The sequence below is a fragment of the Phasianus colchicus genome, chromosome 4, assembly GCF_987193195.1.
Source record: "Phasianus colchicus chromosome 4, bPhaCol1.hap1.1, whole genome shotgun sequence".
In the NCBI taxonomy this organism is placed as follows: Eukaryota; Metazoa; Chordata; class Aves; order Galliformes; family Phasianidae; genus Phasianus; species Phasianus colchicus.
This window is the reverse complement of record NC_143439.1, coordinates 11,712,364-11,737,899: the sequence shown is the minus strand read 5'-3', so window position 1 is coordinate 11,737,899 and position 25,536 is coordinate 11,712,364. Positions and strand designations below refer to the sequence as shown.

General features: G+C 40.6%; 1 long non-coding RNA gene across 8 annotated transcripts in view; it reads right to left on the bottom strand.

Annotated features, from left to right (window-relative positions):
- Positions 1 to 25,536, bottom strand: part of LOC116226166 (uncharacterized) — a 211,643-nt gene that overhangs the window by 140,279 nt on the left and 45,828 nt on the right. The gene's annotated exons all lie outside the window — the stretch shown is intronic.

Sequence of the window (25,536 nt, the reverse complement as noted above, 5' to 3'; positions counted from 1 at the left end):
AGGCATTACACAGACTTAGAAGGCATCCAATAGTTATTCATTAATCTTATAATTAGAATATCCAAGAATACTAAGAGGGTATTTTTGGTTGCTACATAACTGAGAACAATGGTTCTGTATGGTGTATCTGATGTGATTTTTTTTTTTAAAGTGTATGTAAAAAACACATACATATGGATCTCTGTACTTCTAACTACAGGTAACTGCCAGACAAGCTTTCGGACCTTGCTGCATTGCTATTTGTTTCTTACAAATTATAGAGCACAACAAATGACCATTCTCCGATACATCCTGCAAACAACTCTGACTCTTCTGGAAGAGCTAACTGGTCACAAATACTTTTTCCCAATCACTGCATTTTGTAAAATCTCCTACAGATTTCCCATTGCATCTCAAAAAGTCCCCGAGGACATCTTTGGAGAACACTAATGATGAAGGAAGGCATGGGGAAAAGGGAAGGCTAAGGAACACTGGTACCAGAAAACAAAAGAGCAGTAGCAGAGTATTTCCAATCAATCTCATGCCAACTCTTCCAAGGATGTCAGAGGGAAGGATATTTTTTCCTGCTGCTTTCAAAAAGGTCATCGAGATCAGAATTGCAACAGGACTCCTCTCACAGCAGTCATGCAGGGTCCTGGGATGCAAGGGAAGAGGGCTGCTGCACCAAGTTGACAAATGAAGATAAAGTCTATGGGTTTAGAAGCTGATTGTTTGTTTCAAGCACAGCAGTCCTCCACGTAGTGAAGGAACTGAGTCTCTATGTAAGTATTCACGATTAAATAATCCTAAAGCTATACAACAGTAGCACTAATTTTGTAAATCACAAGCCCAGACGCTGTGTCACAATGAAACCAGACTCATTGTTTATTACTGGACAGAGGGTCTAGGAACCTCATGTCATTTCAGAGGCCAAATAATGGCCAGCCCTGTCAAGTCAAGCGCCTGCTAAGGAGGCAGCACCCCAGGCCTGCTGTTCAGAAGGAATCTACTTGCCACACGGGCTCCCAGGGAATGACGTGCCCTGCCTGACACTGACCCCACAATACCCTGCCAGTGACAGGTTTTACTTCTTATCTTTGCTTTTCAGCAGCAGACCGAGTTCTTCTGCATTTTTACAAATAGCCATAAATTTTTCAGTTCACGAACAAAAGCACTCTCCTTCCATTTGGTTTCCATTCCTCTTTGTTTGGCATTTGGATGGCAGAAAAAGGAGACATATCTCTATCAGCAGCATACACTGTGTTTTCCAGAAACTGTGCACAAATCCTGAGAGACGGCAATAAAAGCCGCCCGTAAGTACTTTGGATGAGTTTTCAAAGTAAATGCAGGATTTTTAGCCACATGATTCCCATCTATCTTAACTGCTTCATTGCTGCCTCACAGGCGAGGCTCACCGTATCAGATGTGTCCTCAGAGCCGGCTGGCGTACCCATCGCCACATGCCATCATTTTTCAATCACAGATGCTCCTGTGTTCCGCCACAGCACAGCCGCCAGCGTGGAGAACAAACAATCCAGTTATTATCAGGCCTACCTAAAGCTCAGCTCCACACACCGCCCGTTCCTACCAGCTTTCCTCATGCTGGGCGGTATTTTGCCTCAATAATAGTCCAGCTGATTTCTGCAAAACTATTACACCACATGAGCGAGAACAGAAGCTTTGCAACTTTTCACATCAACAACATCTTCAGGCTGGAAATAGCTGAACAGTGTTCCAGCACACCAGAACAATGAGGAGAGAATAGCACCCCATCCCGAATGCTTTCTTAAGGTTCTTACTGAATAGGAACTGGGGAGGGAGAATTCATTTATTTGTAAGATACAAAAAACAGGTATATCTCATTTCAAAGAAATAACCACATATAGCCATGAAAAAGCACAGAAACACACGGCAACATGTGTGTTCATACAAGCCCCACATCCTACCTGGGCAGGACAGATGTTGATGAGCTCCACTTGCTGCCAGATCTACACCACGATCACCTAAAATTCATGTAGTAAGGAGCTGCTCTGCTGGAGCACCATCACCCACCCTTCTCCCAAAGTCACAGGAAGGTGCTGCTCTACGCACAGGACCTGGCCATGGTGTGAAGGCTGCATGGAACTCTGATCTCTGGCTCCTCAGTGCAAAGCAGCCCTGCTGGAAAAGGGTGCATGGGGGATGGAGCCTGCCAAGTGCCAGCACACAAACCTTGCAGGTGGATGTAATGGGAGATGATTCCAAATACTGATCTGACTTCCTCAAAGCTTTAGGATGCCTCCAGTAGGATGCTGACCAACTCCCCAAAAGTCCAAGGAAACTGAGCTTAAAAATGCATGTTGATGTTCCTCAGAAGTTCTCTCTCTTAATTTACACAAACAGAATTACAAAACAACAAAAATTATACCTAGCATCCATAACACCCTGACAGAGTCGTGCTCGGAGTCTTTATTTTTTCCCCAAAGCAAACACAGCATGAATTAGCTGTTCAATTCTTCCCTCGCAGCAGCCTTTAACTTGAGCACTCGCATCAAAGCTTTCACCTTCACAGTGAAAGATGTTGGGATTCTCCTCAGAGCTCTTTCACAACGGTCTTTAAATCAGGCAGAAAGGTCAGCACAGACCAGCACAAAGCTTTACTATCCTCAAGTCTACGCACACTAAATTACTAGCGATTTTCTGACAGAGTAAATGTTATGCTTCCTGGCAAGGATAATAAACCAGGTTAACTGCACAGCTACTTTTAAGGATCTAATTTCTTTTCAATTAGTAAAGATTTTACAATCACGGTCCTTTTTAAAGCCACTAGAAATTGCTGAATGCTTACTTTGAGCGTGCTTTAACTCTTTCATCCAGAGACCAAAAATGAATCTGATTTCATTTGCCGGAGATAGCAATCTCACACTTATTCTCCAGAGGAGAACATCTATGCCAATGAAACAGCCAAACTACTTCCAATAGCTTTCTTGGCTATCTCAGCAAAGGATAGAAAACGTAAAGAGAATAAATCAGCTTGTCCCCCAGATGAGAAGTACAAATACACTCGAGTCACAAATGATGAAGTCAGCTACGTCTAACAAAGCACCTCAGTTACAGTCACTTAGGGCTTTCATCGTTACACTCATTTAAATCAAACAAATCCCAGAAATTAATGACAGTTAAGAATTCAATGATTTTTTTTAATGGAGAAAAAATTACATATAACATTTGAAAACAACTGAATTGAGAATGTAGACGGTTAATTAAGAATATTCATCTCGTGAAGTTTCTGTTCATTCCTTTGAGCACTGAAGGACAGCGGCCTCTCAGCAGATACGCTGATAGCAGCAGCACTTCCCCAGTTTGTTCCTCTCCCTTTTCCTAACCAGTGGCTGACCTGTATTAAGTTCCTCCACACCTACACCACACCTCTTACTGGCTCCCTCAAGATCAGCCCACAGAACTATTTCCATAGCCTACAGTCAAAATTTCATTTTTCTTCCTTAAAGTAAGCCAACATTTATTCTTTCCAGTCAGTACAGCATGGAGAATTTCTTCCAAAGGAAAATTGCTTTCACCACTGTGTTGGCTAGTCCTGCTACAAGGCAATATTTTTATAGGGCTTATTCTCAGGAGAAAACGTCATAAGCTATATTTATCTCTAACTAATGCATTTCTAGCTCTTACTCTAAGATTAAGGAATTAGAGACTGCTACAGCTGCTCTCCTTATCACGTTAATTACTGTAAAGTGGCTGTCACCTCAAAAAAGAAAATCCACTTCCAGGGAATGCCTGGCACCATGCTGCATATACCAGGCAAAGAGGATATCGAATATATCATGAATGCAATGCTCAATAAATAAAGCTTGTTGCCCAAAAGCAATTGGTCTCAATACTGCTGTTCTTAGTCCACACGCTGGTTGCAGAACCGCAGGTCAAACCTTGCACACTGTTTATGCTTGATTTCTATCTGGCACAAGCTACTTCCAACACCAGCATTTGAAAATTAGCCATGTCTTGTATGATAGGTGTAAAAAGCACTAACGTGCCAAAACAAAATGGAAACTGCAGAACCTGCTATAGAATTTGGGCATGGAACTGTGCCTTAAGTTGTGCCATGCTAACCTTCCGAGTATGATTACTCCTCAGAAATGCAGCAAAATTAAAATGTATAAGCAATGCTAATAATTATCATGACACTGTGATAGCAACTCTGTAACTCAAGGTGCTGCACCTCCCTGGTAACATGAGTGCCACAGTGGTAATCTTTCAAATGCTTTTACATGCTTGTTCAGTAAGATTCTTTCTGAAGAGTACAATATCATAAAACTACTAAAGAAATACAATTTCAACTAATTCGAATAGCTTGAAGTAACCACAAATCCTAAGTTTTCTCCATCAAAAGCCAGCCACCTGCTCTGCTGATGACACCTACGGTGAGCACAGTGTTCTGAGAGGATTAACAGCACTGGGAGTGCTAAGAGACCCCGCAGACCCTTTTCTTTCTGCTCTCATGGGCACATATGTGTATGTTTCTCTCTGATGTACAAGCAGCACAACAGTTCTTCAGTATGATCAGAAATCCAGTCATGAAAGAGAATCTACGTATTTTGATACTTACGCATTGCCAATGAAGCAGCAAACATTGTTAATATTAAACGAACGCCTTAATTCCCACTTTGACATGTTAAAACAAATGCGAATAGTATTTGTGGTTTTGCTTTTCTATTCAATCCTTCACAAACATTTTTGAAAATAAACGCTTAACTGCTGAATTGGAAACCAAATTACAATTGAATACAGTATTTTGTAGGCTATATACTTTATAGAGTTTGACATTAAAACCTTACTTTTATAGGAAGTCACGGGATTTTCCTGCATCTGCTACTGGAGAACTTGAGAAACACGCACAGGTTCAACTTTCTACTTGGATAATGTTTTATTTTTCTTACAAACATTGTTTCAGATTTTGAGATGCAGGTTAAAGTAATAACACTGAGAAAACTGGGTTTGAGGAGCACAAAGTTTTTCAAATATCCCTCTAGCACAGTACCTAAAATGAGTCTCTCACATCATCATTAATACCTATCAATATGAATATTTTCAATTAAAGAAAAAAACACAGAGAAAAAAAAAGAAAAAAACAGATGTTCTTAGATGGTGAAAAAGTAGTAAGTAATCATCTAAGAGATTGAAGTCAACCAAACAAAGTTAGATATCAGTTCTGATTTGTTTGCTGTCCAGATTGCAGTTTGGTACACCACTAGCTGTACAACCAGAGCCCAAAATACCATTGCAGGACAGAATTTCCAAATAAAGACATTTCATTCAACAGATGACACTCATGCAGCAGGTGACTCTTCAGGGCTTTAGCACTATTATCTTTCATTTCCCCTCCATACTACTTTCCTTCCCAGTAGCCCCGGTATAGATTAATTACACAGCCTGAAGGTGGCCTTGCCAAAGCCAAGACGTGAATACAAAGAGAATTTCCTAATGAGAGTTAGTGCCAGCTCTGGTGCTGAAGAAATACAGTCCTCTCTGTGACCTTTTGCTTCCACAATCTAAAACAGAAAAACGACACAGTGTCTGTCCTCGGACTACCCCAGCAAAGATACTTTGGCAGTCCAAGCAATTGTCAGCTCTCATTTTAAAACTAAATTTCAAGATAGACTGATTCGGCTCTCATGAGATATGTCATTCTATTGAAACTCTATTTATTTTCAGATACGCCATAAACTGGCTGAGCAAAATCTTAACTGCATTAAGTTTTTAAGATTCTTTCAAGCAACAATTTCATGAAATAGCTACAAAACCCAGGCTTAGACCTACACATCATCTCCCAAACAGAAATCTATTCTGACATGTTTTATTGAACATAACCCAATAATAAATCCAGACTCTGCAGACTGTACCCTGGATGCATGACTGTATCGGGGCAGAATTCCCACTGTGCCATCACATTAGGTTCTGGAATGACAAATTCAATTGCCTAAATTATGGGGTGGCTGCTTGTGGAGATTAGGGGACTGCTGGTCTTTTTTCTTTTCTTTTTCTTTTCTTTTTTTTTTTTTTTTTTAAACCTACTACTTAACCTACTCTTTCCAGCAAATTTCATGGCAGATTCTATGCTGCTGCTAGCTAAAAGGAAGCTGCTGTTGTATAAACCAGTTCACGGTTTAAACAGTTTAAACATAGCATCCCATTCTCCAGGGCACGGAAACTCGTTATCATACCCATAGATTATGTGGCAGCAGCAGCCTTGAGTAGTGTTCTTCAGTGACCCTTATTTATTCTGAGCCCAGGGAGCTTCTCAGGTATCATCCAACGGAGCAAAAAAAATCTCTCCCGACGTCAATCATTCCTGGCCCATGTGCACTTTCTCACTCATGCATCTTAACACTAAAGTGATTGGTCTTTTCCCTCTGGAGCAGAATGAATGATATAGCAGCTTTCTCAGTTGTGATATTAACATTTCAAGTCAAGCCTCAATCCACTTCTCCATCTGAGAGACAAGATATGAGACCTTAGGCCTGCAAGCACTCCAGGGAAGTTTATTCTGATTCTCAAAATCTCCAACCTTTTAGAGTTGGAAGTCTTTTGGTAACCAGAACACCTCGAGTTTGAACTCCTTCTCTTGAATGTAAAAATAAGCCACTGAGATTTATAATCAACACTGCTGGTTTTGATGGGACACTGAAACCCTGCTTGCTTTTGTAGCACCCTAGTAAGCACATCTAGATGGCACCATACCAAGCCTGACCAGCAAAAATCCCACCTCATACATACTGGAGCAGCTCACACCTCCCTCCACAGGCTGATTAGCATGCATGCTGATGGGCCACCGCTTAAGATTGTGGATATACAGGAGGACTGGCAGCTTTCTCTTAGCTCTTCCCTGGGCAGCTACAGCATGTGGCAGCAGCTGAAGTGAAAAAACAGGTTGGGGTCTATGCTCATGTATGAGTCCCATTTTCAAATGTAGAGCCATACGCCCTGGTAAACACAGCAAGTGTCAGCAGCTGCAAATAAGATGCCACTCACTTGCGTGGGTCAGCATTTTACAGCTGAAAACCTGCATGTTTTACAAATAGATGTACCATCTCTATACTGTCCTGCTTTCTCAAGACACTGAACGCAAACAGAAGGTAACTTGAAGAAACATGAGAAAAATCAGACATTAAACTGTTCTTAGTCCTATAGTTAGCTTCCCCAGCTTTTGCACACTGTGATGGTTGCTACCCCATCCCACTTCCTCACAGTGCACGTACATCCATAGATCCACACATTGCACCTTTAGTTCAAGTGCTGGCACGTGCTTTCTACAGCAGCATCCAAAATGTCAGCGTGCACTGGAAACCTGGGGAAAGCTTTTCCAGTGTGGTTTCATGAAGTCCCTCTTGGGCTGGAGTTTGACATAGAGAAGAAAACCTTTCTTATCATGCTTTGAATAGGGTGAGAGACCTTCTGAGAGAAGAGTAAGATCAAACAGCTCCTGTTTCTATAACTCTCATGCAGGCACCTGGAAGTCTGGGTAAACATCCCATTACACACTGGAGAACCACACAAGTGAAAAATAAAGTGATACAGCTCTGGCAGAAAACAGCGCTACCCGGGTTTGAACTCTGACACAAGTTCAGAAGTATTAGAACAGGCTCTGGCTTCACTGTTGTCAATGGAAAAGCTCCCATGAATGTGAAAAAGGACAGGATTAAATTAATGTTATTCTCTCTGAATGCTGATATCTACAGAGGCAAAGAGAAACCATCCTATAAAACAAAGGAATAAGTTTCACATTATTCTGTAAAACACAACCATAACTGTAGATGATGAATAAATAAGAACTACCTTCAAATATAATCCATATTCTTATTTATTTATATCTTAATGAAAAATTCTCTTTTTGATCTAAAATGTTATATACTTGCTTTCAGCTCTAAGGTTATTTTTTTCTGGAAAGCTTTGGCACAGAGATATCAAAGCAATGTGAATAATAGAAATATGCAGACAAAGAGAAAATCGTCTTTAAAATACAAGTGTATGAGGATATTTTACTAGTGGAGTGAATCTGCTTATGTCACACAAAGGAACTTAAAGATAGCATTGACTAATATCTCATTTCCCAGATCCCTTAGCTATTGTATCTCAACCTGAGATTAGCCCAGAGCAAATAGATATACATTTTTAAATATAATTTTTCCTCAGCAAAGCCATCCAGAGAAAAAAAATTAACCATAGAAACACAAAGTCTAAAAGCTATAAAATACAAAGCAGGGAAAGGTTTGTACCCTAGATGACTGACTTGGTGCTGAATGTGCCTGAAAAATCCAAAGTTTTCAGAACAGCTCAGAAGGGCTCCCCTTTACATCCTCAATCTATCACAAATTTCAATAGCATCTCGTATATCTCCAGAAGAACTCAAAGACATTAGAGCTGTAATATAGTATCTCCAGATTGCACAAAGCAGAAACAACTGAACCAGCTTAGACGTGGCTCCTAGCCACCAAAACTTCAACATCACTGACAGTGGGAGATTCAAGAGAGCAGGGTCACTCTGGCCAGACCTGCCAGTGCCAGGGATGCCCTGCACACCCAGCCCATCCCACCCCACTCCCAGTGGGCAAGGCACTTGTGGTGTCGTGGCCATCATGCACCCTTAGGCATGTTCAGCAAGTCCTCTTTTTGCAGATTCTTTGGGACTGCGATAAGAGTCAGGTGACACCTGCCTGGAGGAATGCTTTGCTACCTGGGCATCAAGCATGGAAAGTTGAGTATGCTGATTTTCACATCCAAGCTTTAGGGCCAGAGAGAAGCATTATTAATACCCTATCCACATCCCACACCGTGGCACTTAAGGAGCTGTGCAGATCTAGTTTGATTACTTCAACAAAATAGCTCACTTTCCCTCTTAGAAGACCTTACAATGGCTTTCTCCCTTCTTCTTTCACTCTGCAAGTAGGAATAAAATTACCTCAATTTCTCTGAGTTAAAGCTCCTCAGCCCAGCAGGCTGTACGCAGAATTTCACAATGCCACCCGTAACTCAGCACTCAGGAACAAGGGGAATTACAATATAATCACTGTGGTACCTGCATTTCTTCGTCAGTTTCTTGGACTGCACCTCTATCTGTGCAGATGTACTGGAAAGAACAGGAGCCAAAAGCAAAACACCTGTAGAAGCGCCATTCCCCCTCTGGAAAAGGCACTGAAGCTTTTCAATTCTAATCAAGACATCTCTTCCATACAATAATTAAAATACATCTCAACTTCAAGGAGAGGATAACAAAGGTTGAAACTATTAGCTGACTAAAGCAAACTGCACTAGCTTCCCTCCTCCTCCACTGACAGCAAACAGTTTCAAGTTTTCCAGAAGAAAAAAAAAAAAAGCTGAAAGGCAGAAAACAAAGTAGACACTTAAATTAGAAATTATTTAAATTGAATTTTATATGAAAAATACTCAGCAGCCAGCCTGTTTAAGACAAATTTCAAGTTTTCTGCATGGCTGGAGTCACATTAGCACAGAAACAATAGCCTCATGTATTCACTAATCTATTACCATCAAGTTAGAAATAGAATACTGCATTAGCATGCAGAGGGCTGCAAACCAGCACTACAGGGGAAACTGGAATTTCTGTGGTAAGCACTGCAGAATGGCACTATAGATGTGTATAAATAATGAGTCAGAAGGAAAAAAAAGTGAGCTTGCACGTTCCGAGGTTCACACACCTTGATTATAGCATTGATATTACATCCATTTTAACGTGCCAGCTGTTCTAAAAGGCCTACCAAAGGCCAACTTCATACACTTACATCAGGAGCCTCTCTTTCCCTCCCTTTCATTTCCTCAACAAAAATATTAAAAGAATTAAAGCTCAGATGTCCTGAAATCTTTCATCCACTGATGACTGCCAACATTCAAATTAAATTCAAAGGGTTTACTCCAGCTCTCAGCCTTAGCTGTATAATTTACAAAGCTTACTCAGAGTCACTCCAATCTAATTAGCAGTTCAGTGGTGATTATCACTCGCTGACTGTACCTACCTGAAGTTTTTCTTTTGAAGATGAGAAAAAAAGGAAAAAAAACTTTTGACACCAACATCTTTCCTCTGGGCAATGCTTCGAGAGATATTACCAGCAGGTAGCCCAGCACGCCACATGCAACCTGATGCAAGCTTCCTTCCTACCCATTTTCTCATTAACAGGAACAAGCCACTTTGCAGCACACATTACAGCCACTGAAAAACAGGAGAGTCCTCCAGCAGACCACAGATTCCACCCCTCCGTTCTCAGGTGAACATTATTTCTTTTTCAAGAAGTTTGTTCTTCACTCCCAGAAGATATGAGTAGAGATGCTGACCACTGCCATGTTCACATTACTTATGTTCATGCCTTAAACTTCTGTCTGTCCAGTTAATTTTTACTTCCCACTAGCAGTGACAGTACAGTCCCTACAAATACTATATAGTTTTTGGCTTTTCTGCCTTCTGAGGTTGAAACCCTGCTGCCTTGGGTGGAGGGCATCCTGTAAGATTTTTAACAAAGGAGGAAAACCAAATTGCTAATGATTCTGTGAAGAAGAGGATTCAAACTGTGGCAATGCTTAGAGAAAAGAATGGCTCAAAGGAAAAGGATGTTGCAGTCCTTCCTGAGAACGGTCAAACCATAGATTTACCTGAATTTCTGTGAGGTGCACGAGGTATCAAAGCATCCTCCAAAGTAGCTGGGATACACCTTATCCCCAAAATCAGTATTTATACTGATAACACAGCCATAAACTGAGTTAGAGCTGATGAACTTTCCTGCAGGCATGGACTTGACACGTGTCTTCTCAGAGCATTCAGGGCAAAGGACATGCAAAAGCCTCCAGGGAGCTTAGCAAGCAGATTACAGTTTTGCTAGATGGACTAAACCCTTCATTTAGTACAAGTATGTGGTTTTTTCCAAACTTTCACTCACATCAACCACCAGGCTCTGCTGGGGAGATCGCCCAGAAGGTTGTGTGCTGCCCCACGTTGAGGCCTTGAAGGTGTTGAGTTGCAGAACTACGCTGCAGCCATATGTACTGTGCTCCAGAGAAGCGTGAGTTTAAGGCAACTGTAACTAATGATTATTTTAATGCCAAATTTGGTAAGTGTGGCAAATTCGGCTGAAAATTTGGCTGACATCTAAGATTTTTCATTTTGACATCATTCAAATGTTTGGAAGCATTTCATTTAAAGATGCACTGAGGTGTGAATGCTCAGAAGGAAAAACATTTCTGAAATGAAACAGTTCCCAAAGACAACACCTGATCCAAAAACATCTCTTTGCCCTTCGGCTTTTCATTCTTTTCAACAAAGTCAATTTTTTACTGGTCCACTTGGGAATTTGAGAGAGAATTAAGAAAGATGAGAGAAAAGAGATAAGGATAAGCTGCTGTAGCCCAGGGCATCCAGACTGCTGACTCCCATGTCATTGATGGCAGCGTGCAAGAGATCAAATAAGAGCCAGCCAGTACTGAAGCATCTTGAGCAAGAGAAACTGAAGAGTACGGTAGGGTCCCAAGGCACAGGACCCAAACAAGCAGCTGGCTGAGCATCTGCCAAAGCAGAGAACCAGCTTCACTGTCAGGTTCCAATAACTCTGCATCTTATTGCTTACAGATTAAATCTCTCCTACTTGCATATAAATATAAGGAGAGATCCTCAACATGTCACCTAATTACATACTCAGACACCTCTAAACACAAGGCATAATATATAACTGCCTGAGATGCAAGAAAACTGTCAGTTTTCTACTTAAAAGCCATTTAGCCAGCTGTCTGAAGGCAGTACAGCAGTTCCTCACATGCACATTCCAGTGACTGGAAGGAAAATCTGGATACATTTAGGCAAGAGCAATTTTATTTTAATTAACTGAAAGCTGAGAAAACTTTTGAATTACATAGTTTGAGGGTTCAGACCAGTTGTGAGATTGCCCCATACTGGAACACATCACAAGAGATTATACTGATCATCACCGAGACATGAAAGGGAAAAAACAGTCTAGATATATTCAGTGATCAATCTCTCCTTACAACCTCCATTTCAGCTGGAAATCTGATCTACGTTCAGTCTTGCCCAAAGGGGCACAAGTATTAGTGGAGCCAGAAGCAGGGATTTAAATAAAGTTAGTTGTATTTGCCTCCTCATGCAGATGCGCTTGCACTGGAGAAGAATGGTTCAAAGAAGGCAATTTTCTAGTACAGCTTCGCTGAAATAACTTGTAAAACTATCCCATGCAAATAGTCAAGCTGTGAGAATATGCTTGGTAAGGAGATGGTTTATGCTGCACATCGCTATTTCAGTGGGAGCAGAAAGGAAATGTAATACAGTAATATCAGACACTTTAGGCCCCAATTCTCCAATCCACTTCAATTTCTTTCCCCTTAAGACTTCTCAAAAACACGGTAAAAGAGTTATTTATCTGTTCTCTCTGCAACTTTGCAAGAGTTAAGTTTGAATTGCCATCTCCATGTGGACACTGCTAGCTATTAAGATGTGCATGCCCTACAGGGGTGTAATTAAGGAAGCATTAAGATGTTTTCACCGAAGGACAGTTCATTCATTGCAGCTGCACTCTTTTTTTTTTTTCCAGCAGGTTAACTACTTGGCAGCCCTTGCATGTCTATCTGGTCTATCGTTGTCTAAAGGATAGAGGTGAGTGGGCAGAACCAGGCAGCCCATCTTCTCCATCTCTCATTTATTACCACATCATCAGCAGTCCTGCTGACCTCCCTCACCTTGGAAACAGGGACCACATGCTGCTGGGCCAGTGCAATAAGACAAATTCACTTTGAAAGAAAACCTACCTGATAAAAGATTGAAACATTAATGGCACATGGATACCCCAAAAGTCCAAATATTTTAAAAGCAAGCTGCTATTTCACTTAGTCCCACTTTCCTCTTCCCTCCGCTACTGAATGGCTAAAAGACAAGTTGCACAAGTACAGGTAATTGTGCAGATACAGTTATACACTGTTACAAACAAAATTATCCCCCTCAGCTTTCAACCTGAAACAGCAACTTCAGGTCTTGTGAAAGCAAAACATCACGCTCTGTCCTTACACAAGGGCTGCCACAATTAGAAAGTCTCTTCCAGGTCAGACCACAGCTTCTAACAGCAACATAGTCACAGATATCACTTACCCTGCCACATCACTTAGGCCCTTCTGCCACCTTCCTGAAGCAGCCAAAGAAATTGTGGAGGCACCAAAGCAAAGGAGAGCTTCCTAGATGTTTAAAAGGAATGCACTGTAGTGAGTTCAAAGAAAAGACTGCCTGATCTGAAGACTAAACAGAAAAGTAAGGTGTGCAAAATCTCTTCCTTTCTGCCTAGACCTGCTCATCTGCTGCTGCCCAGCCCAACGTGCAGGGGTCGGGAGGCCCTATAGGGTCCATGCTCTACATGATTAGCTTATGCTCCCCATACTCAGCCCTCACGTCCACTCAGGGACCAGAACAGCCCATGATGTTCCGCAGAAGAGAAGCAAACCATTAAAAGTGGAAATACCATGGCTCAGACTCTCTGGGGACAGGAATTACTATGGGATATGACTGCAAACATCAGTAACACCACTAGCAGGAAGCTTGTAAGAGGACTTCAGCCATGCATATACCCCAAGTTGGACTGCTGTTACCAGCATTGGCATTGCCTATGCTGACTGCGCATGACTGGCTGCTGCTAAAACTGAAGGTGACATTCCAGTCAGCATTCATAAAACCATCATCCAGCATCAGCAACCTCATCAACTGAAGTGAAGTGGGTTGAACTAGCTGACAGCAAGACCAGCAACAGCTCATCTCCAACACCATAACTCCCCGAGACTTCTCATTCGGATTTTGGGACACGACAGGAAAACAGAATTTGTTTCTCTGTTGTTTCCTCTGGTTTTCCCCATGCACTCAAAGTCTTCCTCCTCCTTTCACTGCTATTTTAAAATCAGGTACCAGTGCAGCTTCCCTCCCTGGACTCTTCCACACAGCCCAAGCCCTCTGCAGAGCAATCTCTTAGAAACAGCTGCACAACAGCTACAGGAGAACATGAAAGATTAATCAGGTACAGGATAGTGCTCTATATGCAATTTGGTATTTAAAGTGCTTCTGCATTAAGAATCAGATAAATCCTGAGCAGGAGAATGAACTTCTCAAGCAAGTTTAAGTGTGCTTAGATTTGTGATTGATAGACATGAGTGACTGCTTCATACTCTAGGGTGACCCTATTCACACTCTCTCCTCTGACAACAATTCCAGAATAAATTGCCCTGGCTGGCAATGGCATAAAAAACATTATTCTGGAAGCCCACTCACTTAACCCATACCTACATGACTGTGCTCTAGTTGAAATACCAAGCCACTCAGTGATTAATTTTGGTGACTTAGTCATTTTTTATTTTAGGAAAGCAATGCTTGTGGTGCATAATGATGAATTTTTATTTTAAGGAGCCTATCATCTAAAAAAAAAAAAAAAAAAAAAAAGGACTTTCAGATTAACATTTCTATTCATTGTCATTCAGCAACTCTCAAAACACTCTCAGGTTTTGGATGAGTAGAGATTTTGGTAGGAGCAAACACCTTGGTAGATCAAAGAACACTACAACAAGAGACTTTCCAAATGAAAATAAACGCGAGTTCTGCATTTGGCATGTAGAATCCAGGAATAGAATTTGCTATTATATCTTTAACATTTTTGTTGCCTGCAGTTCAGTCAAGTCTGGCACCCACACGCAAATAACATAAGCCAAAAACAGTTTTACATACATAAGACAAGTCACAACTGAGTTAAAACAAATCGATGGGGCAGATACAAAGGGAACGAATTACAGTTCTGAAGTATGAGCTGTTCTTCTCAATCAAGAAATGGTATCATGAATCAAACCAGCCTCTTCCCATTTCAGACTTTAGCAAGGATTAAATTTATCTTAGTGGAACCTTGTTAGCAATTTGGCTGAGGTTTCAGGAAATCAGAAGAGACAGGCTTGTACGCCCTAAAGTATGCTGGCTTTAGGGTATTGAAATACTTTAAAAAAAAAAACTTTTTTTTTTTTTATCCTTCAGGTAAGTAGCTACGACCTCTGGCCAGTTTTCAGTGAGGAAGAAGCTGTACTGAGCGAGGAGTCTATTTACATACTCACTGCATTACCTTAATAGCACTTTAAAGGAATGGGGAGATCCAAATTTAGTGCATACCGAGGATTGCTGTTAGCACAGTTAACTGAGATAGCAAAGATAATTCTTTGCTACTGTTAGGGCAGAAAGCCAAAAGATGAAAAGAAAAGCGGTGTTCAAGGTAACTTTTCCTTAAACTGCCATATCTGGACTGAGGCACAGGGTAGAAATTCAACATGACTCTGTGAGGAGCCTGGTCATCTCTGCAGCCCTCCTAACAGCCCCACGCTTTGCAGGGAATTCCTGCACTGGGCTACAGCACACATTTCTGTCTCAGTCCAGCATACCAGCATCAGAACACTATGCTGCTGCACAGCCTGGAAGAGATGAAGCAGCTCTCTCTTCCCTGCTGAACTCTCTTCTAGATCCCAGGAAGATATCATGAATACTCAGAGTTTTCACTCTACTCCACCAGACCACAGGGATCAGCCTTAGATAATAAAACCATCAGCAGACGATGAAAGCAGGTAATCACCTCCACTGGTTGTGAGGTGTTTTTCTGCTTTCAAAGGCCCACATACCATTTGCTCCAGCGGTATGAAAGCATTAAGACATACTGGTATGAACTGTTTCTCTGTGCTTCCCTTAGACTGGCATTCTAAGGGAGATCCCTGCTTTGGTCTCATCTTACAGCCCTGGCTCCTTGCAAACTTAATTCATTTCGTGTGTTAACTGCGCTTTAATCTCTGAGACTGTCCATGCTCAAGCTACCAAATAACTAAATCACTTTCAACAAGAACCTAGCTACGTTCAGTACACAAGGTAAATTACACAGGTCAGTAGAACAAAGCCCACGAGTCATTGCCTTTATTATTTACTCCCCTGTTCAGTTCATTCCTCAGTAATTCTCGTTCACCTCTAGCAAAATCCCAAGCTACAGGGAGCACGTGTAGCTCAGGGCAGAGCCAAGCAATGTTCCTGAGGTTGCAAGCTGCTACAATGCACTGGTACAAGGACCCACCTGAGGCCTCTTCCAGCTGCTAGAAGCAAGCAACATGGGCTGCTGGCCCAGGCACAGCACCACACCCTAGCTCCATCCACGGAAGTCATTCTTCTCATGTTCTAAGATGCTCTACGGGATGTTCAGGTTGGATATTAGGAAAAACTTGTCAGAAAGAGTGGTCAAAGCATTGGAACAGGCTGAGTAGGGAAGTGGTAGAGTCACCATCCCTGGAGTTGTTCAAGAAACACGTGGATGTGGCACTGAGGGGGACATGGGTTAGCAGGGAATATTGGTGGTAGGTAGACAGTTGGACTAGGTGATCTTGGAGGTCTTCTCCAAACTTAATGATTCTATGATTCTTAGGTCCTCAGGGGCAGATGCCCTGAGAAACAGGTCACTTCTGTCATTCTCCTTTCTACACAGAGGAATTGCCTTCTTTTGATTTCTGGTTATGCTACAAACAGTTCAAAGGAAAACAGTACATAATGCAGGCCATAAAGCTCAGAACAGACCACGTACAGATTGTTTGCCAAACATCACTCCTTATGGACGGGCCGCATTAGCACAGCAAGGGAAGAGAGAAGAGCACTAGGGAGTCATGAATAATACATGCTGCATACTGAATTCTGCAATCACAGTTAAATTGTTTGTTTTCCCTATTACCAATGGAAATAAGCAACATAACATTGTAGGGCTTAGTAAGTGCATATTTTGTTTCACACCAAGGAATATGAAGGCCCGGGTACAGTCAGAGCATTTGCTAGGCTTACACTTTCTGGGTGCCACTAACTGAGGTGTGGAAGTTTCACAATTGCCAGAAATGCTATGGAGCTACCCTGAGACAGGAATAGTGTACAACCTTTCATCATGCTGCAGGCAACTAGCACATATGATGAGCAAATAAAGCAATTTTTTTAGCATAGCCCTTGCTTCCCTTGAAGACTATTGCCACAGGACCACAAGGAGCCTTTTGGTTCTCTTGATTCTCTGTTCAGATACCAGCATCTAATCACTCAGTCTTCATCAGTTTCTGGGCTTGCCCCTGCAGATGCAAACCAAGCATTCCTCTCTAATATCACAAAATTCAGCATCACTAGATCCCAAATTTAGAGACAAAATGAACTTCACCAGCAAAACTACGTCTAGCAGCACTGTGCACCATTGAATGAGATAGATGGTCACTTCAGGATTAAAAACAGAGTCAAATATTGTTGTCAGCCAAACTACTGCACTTACTGCAGAGATAGCAAATGTATCGTGAGAGAGAAGGGAGGTCAGGAAGAAGTCACGCCTTTGTCATGAAGAACCACAAGAGCCTTCATCCTGCTGTTTTACAGCTACTTCTGTCCCTTTGCAGCCCTGCCACTTATACCCCTTTTATCCACCCAATGTTTTTTTTCCCCTGCAGGGCAGCCAGCATCTCATAACACAGATGGGGATACCACGCACCCCAACAGCCTTGATAACCATGTCCTCTACTCACAGAGCAGTAGCCCATGGGCACCCTGAATTTCTGAGATCTGGGCTGCAAAGCTACAGCAAGCTCTCTGGGTTTAGGGCTTGTAGTATGTCTAGGCAGGCAGGGATTGCACAGGCACAACAAAAACACCACTCTCACATATGCAAGGGCAGATCTGCAGAAAGCTAGTCTGAAGGGCTGAGGAAAGAGAGCTGTGCCTCTAAGAAAAAAGGTCGCTATAATTATTTCCTTAAGAAAAAGCATTTTCTCTGTTTTTCCTGCAACATAACAAAAATTAGATGAAAAAAAAAAAAGCTAAGAAAATTTTCTAAACAAATAAAAAATACAAGAGCTGGAGGCAGTCACCCAGCATGGAAAATGAGCTCAAAATCCTAGAAAGTTATTAAATGGAACAGAAAATAGTCTTATAATGGGAAATGCCAGGCAGCCCTAGGAAAAAGTAAAGCTTCCAGTCCCACCTGTAATCACCACCACTGCACTCTTAATAGGTTATCTACAATTACACACAGATGGTGAGGGATGGTGCAACCTTCTGCTGATGTTCGCAGTTATATATTTTGTTTAACAAAACGCTCAGACAAATTAAAGGCACTCCTGGAGATTTCTCCTTTCAAAAATTACCTCACACATCAGAGGGTAAGACTTAGCAGCCATAACAGTTTAGAGAAAAACTCTTAAAGTGGCTGACAAGTTCTTTTTAAAAATTTTATATTATTTATTGTTCTAGTGTATAACTGAAAGATGATGTTAACATTTATTTTATAAAGTCTGTATCCTATAAGGCTCTTCTGCTGCAAGTGACAAATAAATCATCTAAAGAATTCTGTTTTTAGAGAAGACACAAAGGAAAAAAAATGAAATCATCTTATGCGCAAGCAGGGCATGAAAAGAGATCATTTTCAGATATAAGTTGGGTATAAATATAAATTATTTCTAAAAAACAAATTTGATAAGACACTTTAGAAAAGCCCTTTTGTGCTTTTAAAAGAAATTGCATTGTGCTCAGAATACTTCAAGGAGGTGTTTGGGTTGAAATCTGCATTTCTCCAGAGCCGAGCTTCAAATATTCAGTTTAAAAGTGCCTCTACTTTTCCCAGGAAAACCTTACGTAAATTCCCATAAAAGTTTGCACAAAAAGTCATTTCTGTTATAGTAATTTGAAAGTGTTTCTTCTTCCAATATCAAAGTAGTAAATTTGTACACTGAAATGATTTGTAGTTCTTCATTGCTTCTAAATTGGTTTTTGTTCTGTTTAAATATGAAAAGTTGCACTGAAACATGACGATTTCATTTCCTCCTGAAGACACCAAAGATGGCTTAATTTCTTTAAGACCTATTTGCAAATATTTTTCATCTAAAGAAAGGATTGTATATGGCAGCTTCTCTATATCAAAAGTACATATATGCTTGTAAACACTACAGCAAGTGGAAGCTAATACAAGAGATCCTTTAAGGTCAAACCTACAAAACTCGATACCTGAGTGAGAATACTTACCCAGCCAAAGCATTAAACATGAAGGTACAAGACACCTGTTCAAGTTATTGAAAGTGCATCTCACTGCTATTAAAATTAAATAAATTTTAAAAGTTTTATCTAATTAATACTTAAAACTTTCTGTGAGCACATGAAGCATTTGAAACGGCTGATCTTCTCTTAAACCCTGGCAAAACTTCATAAAACAAAGCAGAATAAAGAGACGTTAGATTCCTGCGCTAGCAATGTTCTGATAGCATCCTGTCACAAGATGAAGTCACTAATTACAATGAACTTTGTCGCACACCTACTCACAGATCAACTACTCATAAGAAGAGACAGCTAACAAGGCAAATGCACAAACACATCCGAGGAAGGAAAGATCAGAGGAGCACGTGTTGAATACTGTTAAAGTTTAATGAAGGGGTGGCTTCCCTGTGTTAAATATCTAGAAGGAAAATGATACAGAAGTTTTCTAGCTTAACATTTACACACCTTCAGGAACTTTTCTGATCCAAAATGCAATGCCTTCCAGGCAAATCTATGCATGCATGCACTGAATAAGCCCCAAAGAGTGAGTGTCAGCCTGAGTGACAAGGAAAAATCTTACACAGAAATGTAAAGGCTCATGCTGGAGAGCTACAAAAGGGTAATCAAGAGATTATGCGCAAAAAGGTGAAGGGAATGTTTGGGCTAATTAGTAAATGAGAAACCTGAATACACAGAGAAATAAAAGAGCTCATACTCCACTCTCCTGTGAGACATGCTGACATCATATACCAGCAATCAACACGACACTAGAAATATTTTTACCAAATTTCTTTAGATTACTAGGCAGAATAAGACGGCAAAGGACATTCAGACCCAAACCTCAGAAACAGTCTTATATAAAGATTTCATTATGTTTTTCCAATAGTTGCTAACCAGGATCACGTGCTCACCACATTTCACTGACTTAAAGTTAGTTGATCAGACTTTCCACCAAGGACTGCAAAAAAGAGACTGAAACCTTTCGATGGAGTATTACCCCACCTGCTACACAACCTGCTGAAGGCCCACTTGGAGCAAATTTTCTCTGACAGGTCCCCAGTGTCAGGAAGGTTTTCAATTCATGACTCTCCTTTTTTTAACATTACAGAAGTAGGCTGAAACACCTGTGTTTTAGGGCTTGGACTCAAACCTAAATGGAGGACCACCTTCTTGCTATCGAACATGTAGTACTTTTGGATAACTAAGTATGCTGAAAAGCAAAGATAGAATAAGTTGGTTTTACTACAGAAGAAGTTGAAAACTTTAAAAACAGAGAAGGTCAGCACCACTTACCCAATCATGGGTCAATTTTGTTTGCTTCGCTTCTGATACTACTAAGAAGCCTTCCTTGTGATTACACTTCGGGATATTGCATATCTTAGATACTACAACGAAAAAAAATCCTCTCTTTAACAGCAAAGAGAAGGCTTTTCATGGCTACTCTACAGGAATTTAAATAGGACAGCACAAAGTGAAGAAAATAAGAACTGTAGAATAGTTGCTGACTGTATTGTGACCTAATTCTCTGAATTCCTGATTTTGAAGGGACTACAACACCATTTAAACTCTCAGAAGCATAGATATCAAACTTCAGAAAACAAACCTCATCAAACATTAAACACTTCAGACTGCATAAGATTAAGAAGTGGGATTTTAGTATAAATCCTTCTTATGTTCGAGATCACTAATGCCTGTAGAGGGTTTGCTCTTAGAATTAACAAAGGCAAAATTACTAGGCAAATACAGTGCAGCAAAATCATTTTTTTTAATTGTTACTTAGGAAGAGAAGGCTTCTGAAGAGCAGCATTCTTTCTTACCTACCAGCTCAAAGGAACAGATTGGTTTGAGAAGAAAAAACCGCTGACAGTTCTCATCACACACCTCGGCAATGTCAAGACATTTTGTACTTAAACAAATATGTATATATTTTTAATCAAGAATGCAGCTAACCCAGTTATCAAGCCCAAAATGTGACAAGAAGAACTAAGTCTGTTTAAGGAGAATCAAAGCACGACCCCTCTACCTGAAAGCCTGTTGAACTGAAAAAAAAAAAAATTCTCTCAGAGGGTACCAGTGCAGCTGGAAAATAGGACATGGCAAAGCTATACATAGTAAAAAAGTTCTTGCATTTTTTAAAAAAATCTAGAAATAGAGGATTCCGACCTAGCATGGCCAGCAACCTCCCCTCCAGTGAAAAACTGGTCACTAACCTGGATTTCAAACAAAGAGGTTGGGCCCTCATCCCATTTGTCCTTTAATTACATCTCTTTCCTGTAGCCTATTTATTCAACATACATCTTTATTATTGTTGACTTTGAGGGAATAACCTCCTTAAAGAGTCTCATTTTTTTCCCCCAAAAAACAAACTGAATGAAAGTAGAGCAGTGGCCACTCCAAGTGGCATCAAGTGATAAGACTCCCCTGCAAGAACAAACACTTCTACTCTTATTTACTACACTTTCTCCTGTGTACTGCATAAACAAATTGGAATATTCAGGTCAGTATTCGACAGTGATACCACAGAAAGACAAAGGCTAACTTGAGTTCAAAGTGTACTCTTTTTAAAGAAGATCATTATATAGAGAAAGTGGAGCTACACATATCAAGATTTTGTCCAAAACCCACTGAACTTGCCACAGAGTCACAGATCTCATTTAGGCTCCAGTTCTAAATCACTACAGAGAAACAGAAGCATTATGTGATAACCAGAAGTTGCCCACCAAAGGGCTTAGAACCACACCAAGCTTATGACCCCTCCAACACACCTGCTGGGACATCAACAGAAAGCCAGACACGAAAGGGTTTAATAAGCAAGGAGATCATTGATAACTTAAGAATAAAGCTGAATAAATGCTATTCTGGTGCCTCTTATTTCTGGCAACTTCAACTGCCACGTAAAATTTCAAATGGCAGTGCTCATGCTATGTGATGTAGACTTGCCAGTGTGACCTTCAGCATGCAATATTTCTTTCACACACCGTTGACTGCATCAAACAAACCAACCAACCACTCCTCCTCCCCCAGCTCAGCCACTGCCAGAGCATTCAGACCTGTTCAGGATACTAACAAATTGCTCACTGCAGAGGAAGATGGATCCTATTTGGGTCTATGACAGAAAACCACTTATAAATTTCTGAACTTTAGCATTAAACTCAAAGTGTAGTCTGGAGAAATAAAAAACAATAAATCTAAAACAACAAAAAAAATCATCATCTTACCAAGTACAAATGACTCTTTCTAGTGATTATAAATATAATCAGTGAATTGTGAAGATCATAAATATTTCCCACAGTCCTGGAACCAGCATAATAAACCACAAGAGCAAAATTCATGTGGGTTATTATGTCACCGGTACCATGAAATGTATTGATGATCCAGTTCACCACGTTCCTATATTTATGTTTCTGTAATGCGTGGATCCAACCACAAATTTTAATAGAAAAACATAGAAATAAAACTTGGAAATCAAGATTTCTCTCCTGGCACTTATAAATGCGTACCTCACTTTCCACGTTAATCAGAAGGAATCAGCAGTACACCAGTACAAGGCATACTGACACAAGGTTTCACTATAGCATATGAAATTAATAGTTAACCCTGAATTATTCAAGTGACAAGATCCCTAGGCCAAGATGACTGAGACTGCCATTTATTTTTCTTCTGTGTCCTAGATTTCCCTCTGAATAGACTGCTGCACCAGAACAGCATCTCCTTATCCTGCTTTTACTCTTTTCAGTTGCTCATAGTTCCCCAGACTGCTTGCTTGTTTTCCTTTTTGTTGTGATTTTTATTAGAGTGGTTGATGTTCTGGGCCACTGAGTCCAGTTTTATTTCTATTATGTTCGCAGCATCCCAGATCTGCCAGCTATGGGCACTTGAAAACACATTATTGGGAAGAGAAGAGCTACACGGACGTTATTTAGGTATTAATCTATTCATAATACAATAAGAACATTTGAAGACAAAAAAAAAAAGAGGCTTGGTGCTTTACCAAGTGGAGGATATGGCTATCACCTTGAACACGTGGAGCACTGCACTGAATTAGGCTTAGTCAGCTTTTTCCCCACATCTTCTATTGAATATGATCCCTCCACCTCCAAGACGACAATTATATTTTATTTTTAAAATAATCACTATATTTACAACTCTCTCTTCCTTCCCCATTCTCTCTGGAAAAAAAAAAAAATGAAAGAAAGAAAAAAAAGAAAAAAGCTCTCTCTTTATAAAGCATTTCTTAAAAGATGAGTCAAGGCAGCCAGAAATTTCTTTCACATTCTGTGTGGAGGGCCCAAAAGCTCAGGCTGGTAGCAGAGTAGAGAGCAAGTACAAATCCTGCTGCTGACTGACACCTTGTTTTGTGTTTACCTATCAATCACAAATACTCCAGCCACGTCCTTTCATTATTTAGAGGCCGCTGCCACCCATCTGAGAGCCCAGCCTATTCCCTCTATTGGGCTACCAGATAAAAACAGATTAAAGGAAACCAACTTCTGTGTCTACGGTGACAGCAAACCTAAGGAAGGAAGATTAATTCAGACCATAAGACTAAAAAGGAAAAAAATAATGAAAGGCAATGAGGAAATGGTTTGACACAGTGTTATGGCTGACTAGTCTACAACCACGAGGTACTGCTGACACACACAGGCACTGACAGTGCTTGCTAGCTGGCACAGAGCTTGTGCTGCTGCGCAGGGAGTTGTTGACAGTGGAGCTTCACCATGCCCTAAAGGTCATTTCTACCCATGTGAGATCTTTGTGCAGTGGTGTAGCATCTGGTACGGAAGTCAGAAATGTTGTTCTGCAGATCCCTCCTCAGCACTGCCTGGCAAAAACCACTTTGTCACGGAATACTAGAATAGTGTCAAGGCACCTCTAATGATGGGAGCTGCAGGGGATTTGCACCATACTCTCTAACCCTTTTCTCAGCATGCTTTAAAATCAGGGCAGCTGAGCTACTATTCTCTCACTACACAATAGCACCTATGGGAAGCTCACCAGCACTGAGGAAAAGATAAAGGAAATTTCATTAGAAGACCACAAAAAATCTCCGCATAGAAGAACTGCCTCCTTCAGCTGAGGCTGGTTGAATCAGACACTCTAGCAAGGAACAGCCCATTTCAGCTACAGTCAGAAGAATGAATTATAACCAAAATACCATTTTGCAGCTATTGTTCAAGGTCTACAACTGTTTCTTCAGCTTCAGTAGATAAAAATTATAAATTCCAGAAAATATAAATAAATCTATTACCCTTCTGATGAAAGCAAACGTGCCTTAATATGGACTTCAGCTGTTACCATGCATCCTATTTTGCAGACCTTTAGCATACTGTTTCTCAAAAGGAATTGCTTCAAGTTATTGATGTTTTAAGGGCTGCTCTATCAAATATTTTTGCATAGCTGAACCCCAGTAAACTCTATTCAGCCTTCTTCCACTGTCATAGCAGATCTTACATACTAATTAAAAACAGGCTATGCTAATTAGATCGCACCATTTTCTTTAGGAGATACAAAGTTTTTTTTTTACTTGTTTGCTCATGGCTTACTTCATAAGAGAGACTATAAGGTCGCATGGCTTTCAACACCATCAGCTCTACCTTCCACATTAGGAGACACAGCCGGTCTTTTCTCCCTTCCACCCCACATATCATAAGCATCAAATCCAGTTTGGTAACAAGTTGCTACCAACTGACAGCTTGCTTTTTCTGTTTTGTGCTTCTATTTTTGTACAAGCAGAGCTCTAGGCTCTACTGCAATAAAGAGGAGCAAAGATTCATCTTTCCTCCCTCTGTTTTTTAACACCAAATCAGTTAATCCCTTATTTGCAATTCTGTCCTCACCTTTTCTCTTGGTTTAAATTTCATCCAAGCATAGCTGATCTCAGCATTAGAGAGCACGTTTCAGTAAACAGTGATTCTAAAATGGAAGACAGGTTCTTTACAGAACTCCCAACTGCTGATAAAGCAATTGAAACTTTGGTCATCTTGGTTGCATAACCTGAGAAGCAAGCGTGTCATCTAAACCAAAATACCTTGTTGTTTTCAAATTCTCTAAGGCTGAAGCACTTACCTGCTGTGGAACTTTCATGTCCTTCAAAGATTGCCTCTTGATATATAATGCAGATATTGCTTCCATGTGTTCTCCATGGAGCAACATGATTGGGCTAGCTGTTCCATGGCTTTGGTTTTAAACAGACAAACTCTGATACCTGTTTCTACTATATTTGACTTGATATGCATGGCCTGACGCATTCTGTGGATATCTCCAGGACCATACACGTTGAATAAAATGAAATATATGTATTTCTTACTAGTTCCATAGCAGTGAACCTGATGTTTCATAGCAAAAAGACATGTCTGTGTGGCAAACAGAAGCAAAGGATAACAAGAACTTATACAGCATCTTAACTGCAGTTAGTTTTTAACTGCAGGTATCATTGTATACAGAGCTGGTACAGATAGAACTGTTCA